We start from the raw sequence: 20,308 nt of genomic DNA on the forward strand, positions 1-20,308 counted from the left end.
TCTGAAGTCACGGTTTGCAGAAGATAAGGTCCTAACATTTGAGTTATTTCTATTATTACGAGTCACAGAGGTTGTATACCTTCGGCCAAAAACAAACTCTATTCACCTGTTGACAATATTCAATCCCAAAATCCTGCATGCATCTCTGAGAATTGTCTAAACCAAAGAGCTCAACAGGTTCTCTAAATCATGGGCTCATACCCAGAGTGCTCCAGATGAGTGTAGAAACTAGCACTGCAAAGAATGTATCTAAATCTGGAAATGGTCAATGCATACTTTTCCCACTTCCAGAGAACATGTCTCCCGTAAGAACCTTGAAACAAGAAAGTATCAAATCTTTATTATCTACTGAGGGGGGAAAAAAAGAAACATGAGCCCCAAACTTCTATTTTTATTTAGTTTTGTTTTAATTGCTCCCTTCTTTTGTTTTTTCAAACACAAATCAATGCCAACTCACACCAACATAATTTGGGCCACCATGGTCAATAGAAAAAAGTAATGCACACTTAAAGATAGTTGATAAAATGCTCATAATTTCGATGTTTGATTGATTCCTCTTAAATACCCAGTCCTCCAATACCATGCACCTCTCAATTACTCATACTATTTCTTTACTGTGAGGGCAAGCAAGAATTTATCTCCAAGACTACTTAGATTTCTGTGGAGCTGCAACATTTGAATAAAAACAGCCCAGCACACTAACAGTCAACAATCTAGTTTGCAAATGCTACTGTTAACTCTTGCTCATTCAGTTGTTGTTGGATGAGCAAAGAAAAGCAGCAAAGGCAAAAAAAAATTGTATATACCAATTAATGACCATATGGAAACTTAAGCTTTGCACGTTTGTGTCTTCAAACATGGGAAATCTCGGTTTCTCCATTTGTACCAACACCTGACTCGGAAAACCTGAAAATCACATTGCCTTTGACAAAGGTTGTGGGGGGTTTTGATTTTGGAGTTTTTGAGGGGAAGGGGGAGATGTAGTTCTAAAGAAGCCAAAAGACTTTTCTGGTTCCAGCTTCAGTCTAGAGTTCTCAGAAAGAGCAAGAGAAATGACCTAATCTCCAATAGATTAAATTAAAATTTGGGAGGGTAAATCCTGTAGGAGAAGTTGGCTTTCTGGAGCCCAGTGCTTCCCCAAGTGTCCTAAATGAGTCCTAAATCTCTAGAGGAATTAAAAAAAAATAAAAGGCAGATGCCCTGGCCCACACACCCATTTCATGTGCTTTATTGCCACTCTTTTTGCCTGGCAGCGCAAGGGCGTTCCAGCAAAAGACAGATCTGGACTGCACAGCACCTCCACAATGCTTGTTCCACCCCGCTTCAGCCCACCATGAAGCCAGGCATAGGGTAAATGCTTGCAAAATGTTTGTCAAGCCAAACAATGGAAGGAGCAGGCCAGTAGTTTTCTATCTCCCCCCAAGAGAACATAGACAACCCTTAATTTCCCACAAAAGAAGACAGAAATAAAATCTGCAAAATGATAAGTTTATTCTAGCTTTCTAAGATCACAATGACCTGGCAGAGGCGATCATTTCATCTCTTCTTTTTTATCACTCTTAAAATTCTCTCCTCGGTAAAAACTCATTTCACTTTGGGAACATGGGAGTAGCACTCACGTTAAACAAGAGGGATTTACAAAGGGAGTTTTACCAGTTACACCAGTCAGGCCCAGTGGGAATGTCCTCCTCACCCGTCACCACATCACAGTAACAGGATTAAGTCCTTTGGAAAACCAGTATTAAAGCAAGTAACCCTCAGTTCAAGCAAAGGGACAAAGGATTTAGTGAATGTGGTTATTAGTGCAGTGCTAGTGATTAAATAACATTTCTCCTCCTCCCTACCAAAGCACACATTACCTCATCGAAATGTTAAAGCCAAGGCATTGTAATCACTTTGGCTACAGGCCTAAGTATAAGTTGCCATAGAAAGTGTCAAATACTCTAAGTTTTATATTAAAAATGTCAAGTGAACCAAGTACACTCCCCCTCAATGCCATCTGGCTTTACAACGTGAAGACAACTTGATAAATCTGAGCACAGTAAACTTCTTCTCCACAGAAAATAACCCAAATCAGCATCCTTACAAAGACGCATCTTATGCCCAAGGAACAACTCTAGTGATGTGAATTTCAGTAATTAAGTCAGTCATTTCCTAAATTACTTGGCCGGTCAGTGTCCTTCCAGTAAAATCAGAGTGACAAGCACTTACCCTACCTAAAGACAGGGCTGCTGCTGACTTGGTGACACATATGCAGGATTAACATCCCAGCTTCTAACGGACCGGAGTTTTCAGCGGATCTTCATCTGCGTTCCCAACCCAAACTTACCAGCACTCTAAGGCCATGTAACACTTTAGCCAAACAAACCAGATAATTGGCTCACAACCCTCGATTTCTCAGCCCTGAGAAGGCTAAATGGACCCACATCAACTGGCCAAAGACAATGCTATAATCAAAGTGCCTTCATAATTCACAGACATTTTCATACACTCCCATCTGATCCCCAGGACAATCATGTAGGCACCACCTTACAGAAGAAGAAACTACGACTCAAAGGAAAAAGAACTTGCCCAAAGGCATTCAAGTCAAGATGGCCAAACCAGGACTAAAGCACAAATCTTTTACCCACTAGGACAGCATCCTTTCACTTAATGTATCTGTTGAGATGCAGTTAGAAAAAACAAATATCCACCCAAACTTTCAAACCTCCATAACATGCATTTGTGACTATAACATTCTCGTGTAGATAAGCACCCACAGACTAGCTATGTACATAAAAAACATTTATGCCAAAGATCAGCTAATGACCCATGCTTGTTAAAAACAAACCCAAGACAAAAGTTCCTAAGACGAGAGGGGCCACCAATGCTGCACATTTCAGGACCACACTTTACAAACGTGCCCTAATAAGAAATGACATCCATTCTTTAGTATCGGTCCTACCTCTATAACAAAAGAACTCCATCCACTTTTGAAAACTTGCCAACTCTAGGATTCAAACTACTGCTATGTATTATTTCTCTTGAAAAACACAAAAACAAACTGCACTGTGAGGTAAAAGAATGGGTGAAACTGTATATAGAGTGCTTTCTTTGTAAAACTGTAACTAGATACCATTTCTTCTCAATAATACAACAGCATCACAGAAGCAAAGGAAATTATGGAACCAGAGCACTGAGAATGATCACACCTTATCTTGACAAGATTTTACTCTTAAGAATGCTGATCTTATTAAAAGTAAGCAAGAGCATCACTATTTGATAAAGCTACCCATAATTTAATTGATCAGAACCAAACCCCTTCAAAGAACATATCTGCAGTTAAGCTGGTGAAAACTGAACCACTAAACAGGAAAAGTGTGGCTTGCTACTCAGAAAAGGAGGGTAATAACTAATGTGGTAAACCAAAAATGCTATAAAAAGATAGAATATTTTCTTCATCTGGTTTGCTTCTCCCCAATTAAAGGAATCAACTGAGAGGGGGGAAAAGACGAAAACTCACTTTTCCAAACCAAGAAATAAACTATCCAGACACATACCCTTAATAATATTGGCTCCTGCTCGGGAAAACCTCAGACAGCTCATAGTGCTATTTTTCCGCAAAGGTGAGAACACAAGACTCTTCTTGTCTTCCAAAGTCAAAGGGTAAATTTCATCACTACAGTTTGGTATACTGTTCAAAAAAATACTAACTTACTTCATGTCCACACCATTAAAAAACTGTAGAAAATGATGGCATGATAAAATAGAGTACTTTTCTGTTTCCTTAAGACATTTTTAAAGAATATTCGATGCTCTATACCAACCCTGGTCCATGAACTGGTAAATGAACTCAAAGTAAAATTTTAAACTATGAGTGATCTATAATAAATAAAATGCTCTCTAATTCAGGAAATCTGATGATAGAAGTCTAAGGAAAAAATTGATTTTTTTAACTTCTCACACAAAAAGAAAACTATAATTGAGAAAGAAAGGAAATGGGCAACTTCTTTTTTTGCATCTAAGCCCCACTTCTGAAACAACAGCTGTCTTTGCTCAGCTGGAGGAAAACCACAGGACTTGGAATAACTCACTTAATGTACTCTGTCCCTCCTTATGCTAAAATGACACTGTTGACTCACCCTCAGTAGGACATGTGCTTGGTTTAACTCGTTTTTCCAGTAACAGTAATGAACTGAGCTGCTCTAACACTGAAATGATTTGCATCCACACAACTGAAAAAAATATTTGGAAATACCTACATATATAGAATATATGGCCCTGAGTTTGCCTTGCTCTGTGGTGTAGCCAAAGTGAATTTTATATCTCTCTCTGATTGGCTCTCCAGAGTCTCTCCACAAATAATGACCAGCATCATTCCTTTTTATTTCATTACAAAAATGGAATTTCTTCTAATTACTGAAATAATCGTTCACTACATTTACTCAGTATATCTTCGTTTTAATGAATCCGCATAAGCCTGGGCTTCCAAACTCTGAAATGAAATAAACTTATTTTCTGATTACAAATCTTGCTCAACTTTAGGTAATATTGCAAAAGACCTATAACAAATCAACAACCTTTGCATGGTGCCAGTACCATTCAACAGTATCCCATAGAAAAATGCTGTCTCTTCTTTATACTCTGTCATTTCTAATTTGTTCCCCAGTTAAGGCTGAAAGAACTTTTGTTAAACCAGCAAACATTTACCAAGCCCTAATATGGATTAGGAAGCAGGTTAATCACTGTAATTAATGGTGGGGAGGAAAGGCTTCATGACATCAAACAAAAGTTTGCACCAAGGGAGACCTTGAAAGCCCTGGCTGGGGAGCTCAATCTGTTAGAGCATCACCCTAATACGCCAGCACTGTGGGTTCCATTTCCAGTCAGGGTACATACAAGAATCAATCGATGAATGCATAAATAAGTGAAGCAATGAATCAATGTCTGTCTGTCTGTTTCTCTTTCTTGCTCTCTAAAATCAATAAATAAAGTTAAAAAAAAAACCACAGACCATGAAAGGAAAAGTTGTTCATTCTCCTTAGATCAAAAACAGCAATATTCTCGAAGAAAGATTCAACCTAATTCACATACATCCTCCATCCTTATCTCTTCCATTCTTGAAAGATAGCTTTTAAATTCAAAACTTCAATTCAAAAACTAAGTTTCAGAGGGACATTAGAAATACTGCAAGTAAAAAATTATATATCTAGTGAAAGAGTCAATAACTTAGACATTAAACTCTTCAATCTGCATTCTGAACCAGCGGTCTACAAAATGAGATATGTGTATCTCAGAGGTGGGGGGGGGGTGCAAGACCATCTACTGGGGTACCAGAAAAACTCTTAGAATGTCTACATACTTATAGTCTAAAAAACATATAATCACACTTTACTAAGAGTTTACATATGCATGTATGGTTTAATAGTTGTATCTGTATATAATTTATAAATACCTACTAACTCACTTGGAGGAGAGAGTTTATGCTTTAAAAACTGTTTTTTCTTGGAGCAAGTTGAATCCTGTGAACCAATTCCTTTCCTCCCACTCACAGTGACCAAAATGATTTACATTAGAAAGTGCCCATAAGTGGTTTGACAGCAGTTGTAACATTAGGTGTAAAACGGACTAGATACTGAATACTTTTCTTTTTAAAGTTTGGTGGTTCCTGCTTTATCCCTGCATTTCACAACTAGAATACATGTAACATTTGGGGGAAAATACAAAGAAACTGATAAACCGGGTACATGTTCCCGTTGTCTGTACTTCATTTACTCTAGGGTAAGTGACAGTCACTCTTTTCTGTAACCAGGTGCTTTGGAAGACAACTCTGGTGAACATGTCATAGGATGAAAGGACCACAGAGTGATGAGCAAAGTTCTATGACTGACTTTTGATCTTCTAGCCAGAGAACTGAAGGCCAATCACTTCACTTTCTAGGCCTTTAAGGCCCCTTCTCACTCAGTTTCTGATTCCTAATTTCAGGTTTTCATCTCATCCTTACTTGCTTCTACATGTCATTCTCCTATCTAGAATGTATTAAGCCTCTCCTCGCCACCAGTCTTGGTCCCTGCCTTCCTCTGTGATGAGGCCTGACTTTGCATTCACTCAGCTTCCACAGAACATTTGTATAATGCTAAAGAGCACTTGCTGGAAGGGTTTGTAAGCAATCTCAAGTTATTTCCAAATGTCCCCTACTACTCCTAGACAGAGTGGGAGCTCCTTCCTGTAAAGGGCAGCATTCTGCATGGGGGGTGGGGGGGGGGGCAACATATATCCTCACCTGATCATGCTCCCGATGAAAATCAGCAATATAGTAATTTAAGGGAAGAAGTTACAGGAACCTAAATTGCCCACCTAATTAAAGTATAAGGTCTGGTATAAGATAATGAAGCTGAGACTACGAGGAAAACAGCTCTGAACTCAGCAGGAACAAAATGAGGAACTGAGGACAGCAAAGAGAAGTGTTAACTCACGCTGAGAGGATGCCCCCTTTCGTTCAAAACACCCAAGTTCACATCCCTGCCATAGTCATCCTGTCAAAATAATTACTGATTAAATTAGTTACTAAATGAAAAGTGCTTAGAGCCTGGCACCATTAGTTAATGTTGTTATCTTCTTCCCATGAAGTGTCCCAGAAGAAATGTTATATCTTTATCTGCAGACTTTGGGGGCTACATGGCCCCCATTTTCACCTACCCAGAGCAGGCTGGGATTCAACTTCCCTTTTCAGATTTTGTCAACATCTCTAAAGGTTCTGTGGCGTATTTCCCAACACATGGCAAGATAGGACTCAATTCCCAGGCAACCTGGTACACTTAAAAGGAAGCAGTAAGGTGTAAGAAATAAAGCACTGGGCCAGGGGCTAAAGTCAGACACCTTGTCTTTGTAGAACCACTATTTTTGTGCCCGTGAGAAATTACTTACTTTTCTAAGGCCTAAACTTTCTAATATGCTTTTAAAAATCATTTAATGACCTATGATCAAACAAACATTTTTAGTCCAGTGTTTGGTACTGGACTCACAAATCAACAACCTCTGCATGGTACCAGTACCATTTTTGGCCAGCTGTAACCTCCAAGGAACATTCCCAAGAATTGCTTTTCTCCTGCTGCATTTCCTAAGCTCACCAACAAGAGCCTAAACTAGATTTTAAAAAAGCTCTTTGAAACAGTAACTCTAACATTCAGCACAAGACCTGACTTATAAAAGGAATGCAAAATCCATTTCTTTTTTATCAAATCTATTTATTTATTTATTTAAATGGTTGTTCAAGTACAGTTTTCCATCATTTACTCTCATCCCAGCTGACCCGCCCAGTGCTCCCCACCTTGCTCCCATTTCCACTCCCCTTAGTTTTTGTCCATGTGCCCTTTATACTTGTTCAAAATCCATTTCTTACATGGTCTCTTAGCTAAGCATGTTCCCTAGGGTCACACTGTCTCATACCAGGACTTCTGACCACAGGCTCAGGGTACTTCCTGAAACCACATCACTTCTCAAAAGATGGACTAGGTCTCACAGCAAGTCTGCACACAGCAACCTTGGCACTGAAGCTACATGGCACTGCTCTACCAATGGGAGGGCATGCTCGCCATACATTTGACCACTTGCTAAATCAATGAGAACTATTAAGCATCTACTTTGTGAGCAGATACATGCTTCAGAAAAAAGGTAAACATTAAAACTCCAAAATAAGTTTGTAATGTGTTAACAAATCAAAGAACACATTTGTATCACTAGAGTCTGTTCCTTCAAAAAGTCATGGAAAAGCTTGCTAATTTCTCTAAAATCTTATTTTTCCAAAAGGCTCCTTAGTCAGAAGCCCTGCAGTGCCATCAGACTCTCATTAGAAACAAAAAGACTTAGAGAAAACACAGCAATTTTTATGAAAAGGCAGGAAAATATAATTATCTTCTCTCCACTCTGGAAATAATTGCTAACATACCTTCCAAGAGCAAAAGGGTACCCTTTAAAAACATGAAAGATTCCATATTTCTGCCAATAAAATAATCATCCAGTTATATACGAAGGAACAGAGAGAAGACCTGGCTTTGGTTTTCCAGGTAGCTCTGGTATGTATAGGGTGACTTTGAATTAAGTCTGACAGGGTCTCTGCCTCAGTCTCCACAAATGAACACACAGTGTAATAAAAGAGATAATGCACATGAAAGTGCTTAGCTATTGCAAACTATTAGATATTATCTTCTCAATATGCAAATTGATTCCTGTGAACCAATTCCTTTCCTCCTACTCACAGTGACCAAAATGATTTACGTTAGAAAGTGCTCGTAAGTGGTTTGACAGCAGTTGTAACATTAGGTATAAAACAGACCAGATACTGAATACTTTCTTACACTTAAAGCAGCAGGAAGCCACAGACATGAAGTCTCTCAAATGACAAAGATATAAGTTAGAAAAGTGACCCATAGGACTTTGGCACTTCCTGGTTTGAGCTGGCAAAAATTTGAGCTGGAAAGACATGGTAGTTAAGAAGGAAAATTTATGAAAAACAGTCAATAGATTGAATTACTTTAAAACCTCACAAAAGGATATATTTAAAGAGAGGTTTGGGGACCAAGGGTTAGGGAAGGCCATGTTTTTGTCAGGTCTGACCTACCCTCTACTATGGGCACACTGTCTTCTCATGTGGCCCCAGAGAAACAGTGGAGCCACTATTGTTGTTGATAATGACGACCAGATGCTGATGGGATGATTGCACATCAACAGTTCTCAGACTCAGGTCTTGTGTAATTGGGTGTGTCGATCTATGTCACTCCACAGATGGTTATTAAGCTAGTTACAACTTCCCTAAATCTTCTCTAGTGACCTTAGCAACATTCTGCATAGTTTCTTTGCCAACTGAAAATAGGCACTACCATAAAATAACTTTTTAGAACAGTGCCAAGGTCTATTCCTCCCAGCACACACACACACACATACATAGCAGGAATATTTGTTTAACTCAAATATTCATATCAAATTTGAAACTTTATGAGAACCATAAATATTCATTTACTGAAGTGAATGTAACAAGTCTATTAATTCAACCTTTCATAAATATATACAGTAATCAATTCATAATTTTCTATGAACAAATTTATATGCATTTTGATAACCTATGTGCTTCAGGAGCAACCCTGCTATCAAAGCTCTCAGGATGAAGGAGAATGGGGAATCCCAGCTCTCATGATATACAAGTGCCAAATTCTTCCTAGTGAGAGAGGTGCATGGCCTTGATGTGGCTAGATAGCAATGGCCTTCAAAGGGAGTTCTCAGCTCACAGGGCCTGGCGAAATGTCCAGCTGGATTGCTGGTGGAGTCGAAATGGTCCACTTAGCATTCTGTTGATAATAAGGTGTCAAACCTTCAACTTGCAATAAGCTGTCCTACACTGTACACCTGAAAGAATGTTTGCTAAGATGAACGAAAAGCACAACTTGTGAAATGCAGTCTGTGGAAAGGCAAGCATGCTTTCATACACTAATAGATGTAAACAAGGCAGACACTCATACAAGTTAAAAGCCTTAGAATCAGTAAGCTAAACTGAGGTGCATTGTGTGAACTTGATCATTTTTTTCCCCATGAACATTTGGCAGAGTTAAAATTTTAGCCATCATGCATTTTCTTCCCTGCAATGTATCAGTTACAGTTCCCACAGAAGTTAGGCATTTCCTTGTAGGGTGTATGTGTAAAACTACCATAACAAAACATTTTCTATTTCCTCATTTTTATTTAAAGGAAAAACGAAATGCTAAAGTGCACTTACAAAAATGACAGTGCAATACTGACATGCCTATCGGTATACACAATTTATATTGTTTAAATTTAAGGTTATGATGATTAAGAAGAGAAATGCCAAAAGCTATGAAATGGAATTACACTAAGCAGTAGCCCATGCTGTGTGCTCTTGAGAGAACTTAGGGAAAATTTAAGGAACAGCGAAGTGATTTCAATCCACTCAGGAAGAACTGAGGTTTCAGACATTAAACACAGCTGAGGAAATGTACTAGGAAACAGATATCAGAGCACATAAAGCGTATGTCAGTGAACATGACATTCTAGACCCACTGGCAGAACAAATAGTTGTGATGGGGACTCAGTTAAGGGGAGTAAGCCACACACTCCTGACTTTTTAAATTTGGATCGACATCCTGTCTAGGTAAGGAATACAACTGATTACTGCAGCACAGAATTATGTTAAGAAAAGCTAATGACCCATCTCAGGAAAGAAACTTCAACTTCTACTTCATTGCTGACATGCTCTAACTGACACAGCTAATCAAACAGAAAGGAAGAGAACCCTTTCATACCATGGGGCACAGAATTCAGATTTAGGGACATTATAGAAGAAGCAATGTGGTATAATGAAACAAGAACTACTGCCTTAACAGCGTTGTCTGGGTAGCTCAGTTGGTTAGGGCCTTGACTCGACAGGCCAAGGTTGCAGGTTCGATCCTCAGTCAGGACACATACAAGAAGCAACCAATAAATGCGTAAACAAGTGAAACAACAAACCAATCTCTCTCTCTCTCTCTCAAGTCAATAAAAAATAAACTTGTAAAAAAAGGAAATAAATGAACTACTGTAATTATAAACCAGAACGCACTATTTAATGTAAAATATTATTTTATGTAAAATCCCAAATCCTAAATTCTGTGAAGCAGGAAAATCCTCATCATCTAGCTCAGATAACAAACTTAATTACATGATTCAAATTAGGTCACATTTACTTATATAATAAGACCAACCCAAGTGGAGGTGGGAGATATGTGTGTTGGGTTAGTGTTACCAACTTCAAAAAAAAACTTTTAAAAATGTCCCCATTACTCTCCTAGAGTCTCAACAATGCTCAAGAATTACAAGCAAGAGCGATATAATCTCTCCAGCCTCCCCGAGCCTTCCCTGGCACAGAAATCCGACAGAGGCCACTTCACATGCCTGATTAGATAAGCTTTCCCGATGCTGAAAACCAACTGCTTCTAACATTTCAAACCTGATTTCCATGAAGACTCAGGGATGAAAGATGGGAACAAATAACCCAACCAACTAGATCCTCCTTATTTAAAAAGTTGTCTAGCTTTGATTTGAATCACTAAACAATTTTTTCTATGAATTGATTCCTTCTGAAGTGAAAGAGGCAAGATGCTACAAACTATGAGCAGACAAAAGTGTTTTAATTCACACAGTTAATCTATAAACTTGAAATTACTAGACAATAGTGTTTTCTTCTGTTTTTTAGATGACCCACACATAATCTTGCCTTGGCAATGAAGCAGAGTCTAAAGGGAATCATTAAAAGAAAACTGAAACAAGGAGGTCCAGAGACAAGTATTCCCAGCCTAGATCCTCCAAATGGGGTAATTACCGTGAGGCTAATGAAGTTCAAATTTGGGGGCTCCCACACTTGAGTGTGTATTTTGTGCTCAGAACCATGCAATTAAATGTGGTTTCCAACATTTACCAATAATCCTGCACGTTAGGTACAACGACTATTATTCTCATTATATAAACAAACTGAGACTTAGAGAAGTGGCTTACCCAGTATTCTTAGCTAAGAATCAGAGCCAGGTCTAGCCAGTTCCAAGGCTCACTAGCTACACTAAATTCAAAATCAAAATGGAGTAGGGAAGGATATCTAAAAGTCATTCCAAGAGATAATTAAAAATAAACAATCAACTTTCATTGTCATTTATCTTTTTTTATCTTTTTCATTATCCTTAGGATAACTGGACATTCTCTCCTTCACCATTCAACTGGCTGCTAACACAACTAAAGCTTAAAGACAAAACCCAGTACGTTTGCAAGGTCCCACATGTCTGAGCATTCATGGGCAGGGCTGTATTTTAAAACAAGGGATTATCTGTTGGTATCGAACCTACCTCTCTCATTTATTAATACAGACAATTTTCAGTAACAAAGAAGATAATAATAAGGAAAAAGTCTACAGAAATGAAAAGCCAAGGTTATCCTTGTGCTTTTTCTATAATGATATGTTTAGAAATGCTGCACACAGTTAATTCCAAGGTTCCCAAGCCAAGCCAGGTCAGTACTGGGTAGTTTTATTAGTAATTGGCTATGTCTATTGTTCTTATGCTGAGGCCTTCCAATCATTTCACATGGTCTCTCACAACCCTTTCAGTGATACAATAAGAATACAAGAGCACAGTTCAGAAAAAGCTATATGTAACTTAAAAACCTGGCACAGATACGACTCTGGATTCAAACTTTCAAAATGTTTTTTATTCAAAAGAAGAAAAAAGTTACACATTCATTCCTGTTATTAATCTACTAAAGAATTTCTTTTGGGATCAAGAAATTAGAGAAAGAAACGCTAAATAACTTCCCTTGCATTACGACAAATATAAATCCACTCTTCCTCTTTCAAGATTTAGAAAGAACTGCAACTCCTCAAAATGGAATTTTGAAGTTTAAGTCATTTCCATATCATGCAAATGTTCATTCAGAGGCAAGACATTAAGAGTAAAACTGAAGTCAGGTTAGTATACCAAACATTAGTGAATCCAAAGTCACATTGTTATCTGTGGGGTTACAGCCAATGTCATTACTGAGAGGGGGTAAGCGTCAGGAGTCAGGACAGAGGGGCTCCAGCTGCTGCTCTCCACCACTGACACAATGCGTGAGGTGGATGACCGCCCCTCAACCTTTCAGTAAATAGGAATCATTAACACCTACTGTGAGGACTAAAAAAAAAAACAGGTAAAGTACTTTTTCCCCAACCATCTGTCATATAACAAACTTTCAGTATATGGAAGCTAGTGTTACTACTTCTAAGATCCATGAGGACAGAGATTTTTGTCTGTTTTGTTCATTGTATTAATAAGCAGGCATCTCCTGGTCAGCTTTCATGCAAATACTCCCGGTTCCTCCAAAGTGATACTCACATTTATCTCTATTAACTACATTGAAATACTGCTATCTTTAGTGTAAACTTCCTCTTTTAATGTCAGTGGCTTCAGCTGCTCTTTTGGAAAGATTTAAAGTATTAGAAAATATTTTAAATGTTTTAAGGGTATATGAGTTAACATATACACCATTTACATTTTCTGTAAACAGTGTGCTTATGCATAATTATAAATATCTCAGACTATAAAAGAAAACCTTTCATAGTATTCCCACAACTGAAAAGCAAAGTCTTAGAAATAATTATAGAGGGAGCAGAAGGGTGTGGTAGGAAGAAAATAGTTTACTAAATTGGCAAAATGAAATTTGGAGTTTTGTCTTAAAACAAAACAAAAAACCTGACAACCGTTTGCTCAAGGCTTCCAAAACTTAAGAATAAGCCAAGTGTTGTAGGAAACAAATGTTAAAATATGAAACCCTTTTCTGACACAGTAACTCCACCAGTCCCAGGTAATGCAATTCTGAATCACGAATGACAATACCCCTGCTGGGTTGTCTCAAACACTGCAAAGATGTCCAAAGGGACAGGCTGGGGTTCACTGGCAAATGGTCTCTCTGCTGTTCCTGGCATGCTGGGTATGGCCGCGCTCCTCCCCTCCCCCACCCTTCCTACTCCTTTACTGTCCATTTTCACATCTCAAAATACAAAGAGTCAGCACATGAATGCATCATCTGAGTAGTGGGTGTACAGGAAAAATCACTTCACTAGAAACCAAGAGCTTGGATTCTGGCACCAATCTTTACCTCTATTTGGGCCCTTTGACCTGTCACTTTACTTCTTTGGGCTTTGGTCTCCTCATCTGTAAAACAAAGATGGACTACATGGGTGGTTCCCGGCCTAAGACCCTAAATCTCCAGAAGCCCCTGAATTTTTAATAACAGACCATGAGATATTTCTATTACTTCTAAATGTCTAACAGAGATAGTCTATTAAGTGCTGTAAGGCTAATTAAAACATTAAATATTTTGTCTTTAGGCTAGTATTCCACACGGTGACACTGGATGACATATGATGTTTGTCATATCACAGGAAATTGGGGAGGAAAAGTGTTGGACCTGATACTGTCCTCCAGCTATACCTTAGAAATACCAGTTTCTATTAATATACAACCACAGATGTCTGGTTAATGCATAACAGGGAAATAATTTAACACCTATCAATGCAATTTTTATAATAGGCAAAACTTTTTTTTAATTGCAAGTACACATCATTAAAGGAACAAACTCAAATACAATACCCCTAAATTTATAGGGTCACCAGAACCAGTGAACAATCTACGTGCTACAAAGGTGAAGTTCCTATTTCTCACCATTTTGACTAAAGAAAAAGTGAAAGCAATAAAAGGCCAATCCATACTGCAACCTAAAATAACACCAATAACAACTATTACTGCCCTCTTACTTTGTGCCAGGTACTGTACTATGAATATAACACTTACTAAGTTACTCAATCCTAACAATGACATGCTGCTATTATCTTCATTTTATAAATAATGAAACTGAGGCAAAGAGAGCTTAAGAAACTCGCCCAAGGACACAGGGCTAGTAGTACATTTACAGCCAGACTTGTAAGTATCCCACCCTCTTTCCCCATTAGCTGACAGCTCCCTCGCAAAGAGAAGTCTCCAGAAACACAGACAGGAATGTTCGAAAGCCAAGTCCTCAGGAGTTGGGTACTCTGAAAGGCTCATAGCTGTGGCCTATTTGGGGTTAGTAAAAGACAGAAAACTGTACTTGAACAACAATTAAAATTTTTAAAAAAAGAAATAAAGTCTTCTACTAACAAACAATTATCCTTCACAAGAGAATATAAATAGAGCCTTGATTCATAAACTTGCTAATTAACAACAAAAAAAGACTCATCTTTAGTGGGAACTCCCCTCCTCTCAACCCAAATTCAACTGAGAGAAGGCAAGGTCCATCAGTCAACTAGTGCCCACTCATTGCTTATTTATTCAGAAGATACAATTCCTCACAGCTGGTCTCTATATTCAAAACACTGACAGTCTTATGAACTAATTTTTAGTTATATGTATTATTAAAACATGCACCTCCAGTGAACAGGAATGAATAAGGGTTACAGAAACAGACAGACCTCGCTCTAAATCCCAACTCTGCCACTTATTAACTGCATTTTCCTGAGCATGCTGTAGGCCTCAGTTTCCCCAATTTACCTACACCCCATCTTGTAGGGTTGTTGTGATGTGTAAGTATATAAATGCACACGAAGTGCCAGTGTTGGCTGCTGGCCCTGGAGCCATACAGACGCTTGAATCCTAACTCCATCCCTCACTAACCACAAGATTCACCCCAACAGTCAAAGCTATGCATCTTAGTTTCAATTTCCTTATCTGTCATATAGGTAAATACTGTCTACCCTATATTAAATGAGGAAATATATGTAAAGCCCCTAACAGAATGACAAACATGTAGTAAGAATTTGAGAAAAAAAACCTTTAAGCTGAGGTTTAAAAGTCAAACCACAAGTTTAAGCCCCAGCTCTGTCACTGATTATCGAGGGTTAAACAACAGCACACAAGCCAACTAACCTCTCTGAGGCTCAGTTTCCACCAAGGTTTTGTGGGGATTAAAGTGCTCAGTAAACTCTACATTGCTATGTAAATGTTGGGGTTGTTTTACTTAATAAAAATAAGTTTTATTATGTTCATTGTTTTGACTGGTCCTTCCAAATGCTATCTCCGTCTTGAAAATGGAAAAACTGAGGCAGAGAAATGTTAAGCCACACCGGGAAGGCTGATGGTTCCAAAAGTAGGATGGAGAAAAAGGGCTGGGCCAAAATAAATTCAGACCATGACGAAGCAGAAAACTAATAAGCCTTCAAGAAGAAAGATGAGAATAACACCCATCAACCTGTTTTTAAATCAACCGCTTCACTTGCTGATTACGCCTCTCACTGCACAGTCCAGGTATAAGAATTCTCTAATTTCCCCCAGAAACGGTACTACGTACTTCTGTGTCAGAAAGAGCTTCCCTATCAAATCTCTTTTGTCATCTATAAATTAATTCTGTGGATTGGGCACAGAAACAAAGACCACTAGACACATAATGGAATCTCATTCTAACTGGTATTCTCCTAACTACACCTTTTAAAAAGTTGCAATCTTTCAAGAGAGGTTTCCTTCTTTGGTCGGTCAGAAGGGTCCAGAAATGTGCATTTCCTTGTTCTCCAGGTCTCCTCATGCTAAATATGGTAAGAGCTGGCAAACCACCAGCCCAGTAAATTCCAATAATACTTAAGAAAGCATTCATATTGCCAGAAATTACTCTGAATCAAACACTTAAGACCTGCAGAGCTTCTGCATAAAGCAATTCAGCTGGAGCTCTTCATGCCAAAAGCAGCATGGTGTCTTAAGAACACCCCAACGTGGAAAAAAAAACAATCCACTCTTTTTATTGCAACATTCTTCAGCAACAAGCTGATCTCCGACCCACTGTGCACACAGCGCTACACTAGGGCAGTGGGAGGCTGGAAGGAGAAATGGAAAAAACAGGTGGTGTCCATGGGGTGCCAAAACAACAGGTTGATTCAGTCAGTTCGGTCCCACAACTAATCAATTTGGTGAGGGGAGAGGGGAGGGAATCTTAGTTACCATGTTGTCTGACCAAACTGCCCGGCTAGACCACTGTACAATGATCAATTAAGGTCAAAATGTCAGACTCAGTAGTGCGTTAATGCTGCCTGTCAGGGGTGTTACTTCAAATATCTAGGAAGAGAGGCAGGAGAAAATTAACTTCCACCCACCCAAAATCACATCTTTGGCTCCAGAATATACTGTTTTCCTCCAGAATCTTTTTACAAAATATTAAAGTAAATGTGTATTTCCTGGGCATATACAACTTACAGCTTATTGATTTATGATGTAGTCAGACCAGAACTGTAAAGTAGCTACAGAAAATACCCATGAACAAATGCTCAGAAAATTGTCCAAGCTCATTAGAAATCAAAGGATTAAAAAAAATAACTTATCAAATAAACAATTTCTATATCAATATTGGTAGCAATTTTACACTATTTAGTTTAACCTGCCCATACCTGTTGCACTATATACAAGATAGATAAGACTAATATACTTAATATCTAAAGAGCTTTTTCAAATCGGTAACCAAAAATAAACACCTTGATGGGTTAAAATAAAACAGTTTACCAAAATAAGCAAAGAGAAGAAAAGGCAATACAAATAACCACTGACCATACAAAAAACATTCACCATCATTGTAGTCAGGGAGGAAGATTAAGATATGGTAGCAGTTACCACTTATCAAATTGGTAGTTTTAAAAATAAAACTAGTGTTGACAATGCTTGGAAACAATGACTCGATCAAACTACATAGAAGGGAACTTGTCAGTGTGCATCAAAAGCCACAGAAAGGTCCATACTTTCTGTTACAATAATTTGACTTCTGGAATAAATATCCCTACAGATGCTTATAACAAGAATGTTCAACCCTGGCTGGTGTAGCTCAGTGGATTGAGCACAGGCCTGTGAACCAGAGGATCACGGTTCGATTCCCAGTCAGGGCACATGCCTGGGCTGCAGGCAGGTCGGTTCCCTGCAGGCCAACTCCCATCAGGGGATGCATGAAAGGCAACCATACAGTGATGTTTCTCTTCCTCTCTCCTTCCCCTCTAAAGATAAATAAATAAATAAATCTTAAAAAAAAGAAAATAAAAATGCCAATTAAAAAAAAAGAATGTTCACCATAGCATTATTTATAAGTATAAAAACTGGAAACTACAAATAGATTTCCATTTAAATAAAATATAATAGATTCTTAAGGTAGAACAGTATGCAGCCTTTAAAACCACATTCTTAAAGAACATTTACATAAGTGGGAAAATGTTCACAATATTTAAGTGGTGCAGAAGCAGATGATAAAACTGTATGTACATTAAAATCCCAATTACAATAATGGACACAGAAAAACACTGGAATCTATCAAAATATTAACTGTGTGCTTTGGTTGGAAATGGTAGTATTATTAGACATTCTGATTTTCTCTTATGTTTTCCTGATTTTTTTAATCCTGTTTCCTGATTTTTTAAAATCACTCTCTTTGACATATTAATTTCTCTTCTGGAAATCTGGCTTAAGGAAAAAAATCCTAAAGAGATAAATTTCTCTCTACACAAAAAATTATTAATATCATTTTCATTTATACAGAAAAAAATTGCAAGCAAACCAAAGGAGAATGATCAAAATATAGTAAACTTATTAGAATACTATTTAACAAATTAAAATTCAATTTATGAAAAAAATATATAACCGCCAGAGAAAGGCAGAACAGAAAACTGTATATACCTTATGAATCAACAACTTTTTAAAACTAACATATGAAAAAAGACCAAAAGATGTACACTAAATTATTAATAGTAAAATACTACCACCACCACGACTACCCTCCAAAAATCTTGTATAAATGCCAGAGAAAATCATCAAAATATAGATAAGTTAATTACGCATAAACTTAAGAAATAATGCTGTTGTTATGTCAACTTACCTTAAAATGTTACAATGTTTGTTTGTAGTTACAACCATTTTCCTTAAATCTCTTAGAAAGTATGTGTCATAGGAGCCATGATATATTGTTACTTACTTTAATAAGTAACATAGTGCCAAAGACTTACAAAATTCACAGGCTGTGTTTTTCTAATAATCTTCATAAAGATTAGAAGGTGCTTTAAATGTTACAATAAAGTAAATGCCTTTAATATTTCCAATTCAAGAAGATCTAGCAATTAAGGGCATGCTCACAGAACTGTACTTGAACAAGAGTTAAATAAAAAAAAATTAAAAATAAATAAATTTTAAAAATTAAAAAAAAAGTAATCATCAAAATGTACGTGTCCTCAAACTTCAATGAATCTCCACACTTTCTGGACAAACAAAAGCACGTGAAAGCAAAGAATTAAGGAAAAGCTTTTTGCAGCTTACCACATTTACCATTTTGAGACGTTAACACATTAGCAGTACCTAGTTTTCTAACAATGTGTATTAAAAAACTCAGTAGAATATATCAGTGAGCAAACAGTATTCAATTAGTCGTATTTGAATCTTGGCTAAGTATTCCAGCATAGCAACCTCTCCCTGTTAGGTACTAGTTAAAACGGCTATTTCATCTTTGAAGCGTAAAAGCCCTCTAAAATCTCCTCACAAAAGAGGGATGGGAGTAAAAAGAGATGAGAAAGAAGCAAACAATTTAAAAAATGCACCTGCTTCTGAACAAGGTAGTATACTTTAGAATGTAACCACAGCTTCTCATACAACACTTTATTTGGCAAGCAAAATTGTATTTTAAAGCAGTATTATTTGTTAAAAGACAACATATCATTAAGAAGACAATATCTGACTCCAATCAAAATGTTATCATCATATGTTCCTTACCTCACAAAATACACACATGCTTTCTTCATATGAATAAGTATATATGAGGGTGGGAGAGCTACTCTTCACCCAGAAACAGGTTCTGCAACACCCAACCTGTCTTTGTGAGCATGAGTCCGACCTGGCATGACAGTTGGCTGATGTATTCAAAGAACCAGAACCACTGCCCAGCTGCCAATATCCTGCAAAGGAACTGAGTTGAAGACCAGAAACTACCCTAGGGCACACCTCTCAGGAAGGTGATTCAGTCTAAAGGGAAAAGAGACCCAGGCCCCTCACTGCCTGGCCAGAAGACCAAGGGCACCAGAGCTGGACCAAGGCAACTGGCCTGCAGTTCAACAGTAAAATGACATCCCCCACCCAAGAGCTTGCTCAATCATACCTAGTAAAGCCCAGACTCTGAGGAGCTGGTAGAACAGGGTTTTGCCAAGACAAGCACAAGAGGGTGAGGGAGATGTTAGTATGATTAATCAATGCCACCCACCTAAGGCAGCAACTCTTGGGTGTGTCCATACCACACCTCAGTCATTGCCTGGCTGTGACAAGAAGTTCCTTCAGCTACTGCCACTGAGAACTAGATCTTCCAAAGAAGATACTTCCACCTTAACTTGTCCTAGATCAGGCTTGGCATCCAGGCTGTGAACACAGCCCTCTCTCTTGCCACAAACCCACTAATAGACATAAGAGACATCACAACATGCGCCCAATTTATATTTACACCCTCACCAGACAAAGAGGTCTTTGTCTTTTTCCCAAGTGAAGTTTTTGTATTTCTAAATTACAACAGATAAGGAGGAGAACAGCACACAGCCCAGCAGGGACGAGCTGGGGGTCAATATTCCCTGGTAGACCTGGAGTTTACTCTCCCAGACCCAACAGTTCTAAGTCTGACTGCAGAAAACTGGTTTTAGAGAGTATAGATAAGTGACTAAATGACTATGCCCATATTCCTAATCGTATGCTCATTCGTCTCCATAGTGATACACACCCCTGGGAGCAGG

At 38.1% G+C, this 20,308-nt stretch overlaps 1 protein-coding gene across 1 annotated transcript in view; it reads right to left on the reverse strand.

The window, feature by feature from the left end:
• The window catches only part of NOTCH2 (notch receptor 2), a 158,646-nt gene that overhangs the window by 131,529 nt on the left and 6,809 nt on the right, over positions 1 to 20,308 (reverse strand). The gene's annotated exons all lie outside the window — the stretch shown is intronic.

The sequence above is a fragment of the Sturnira hondurensis genome, unplaced genomic scaffold, assembly GCF_014824575.4.
Source record: "Sturnira hondurensis isolate 20B ecotype Veracruz unplaced genomic scaffold, ASM1482457v3 Scaffold0024822, whole genome shotgun sequence".
NCBI lineage: Eukaryota > Metazoa > Chordata > Mammalia > Chiroptera > Phyllostomidae > Sturnira > Sturnira hondurensis.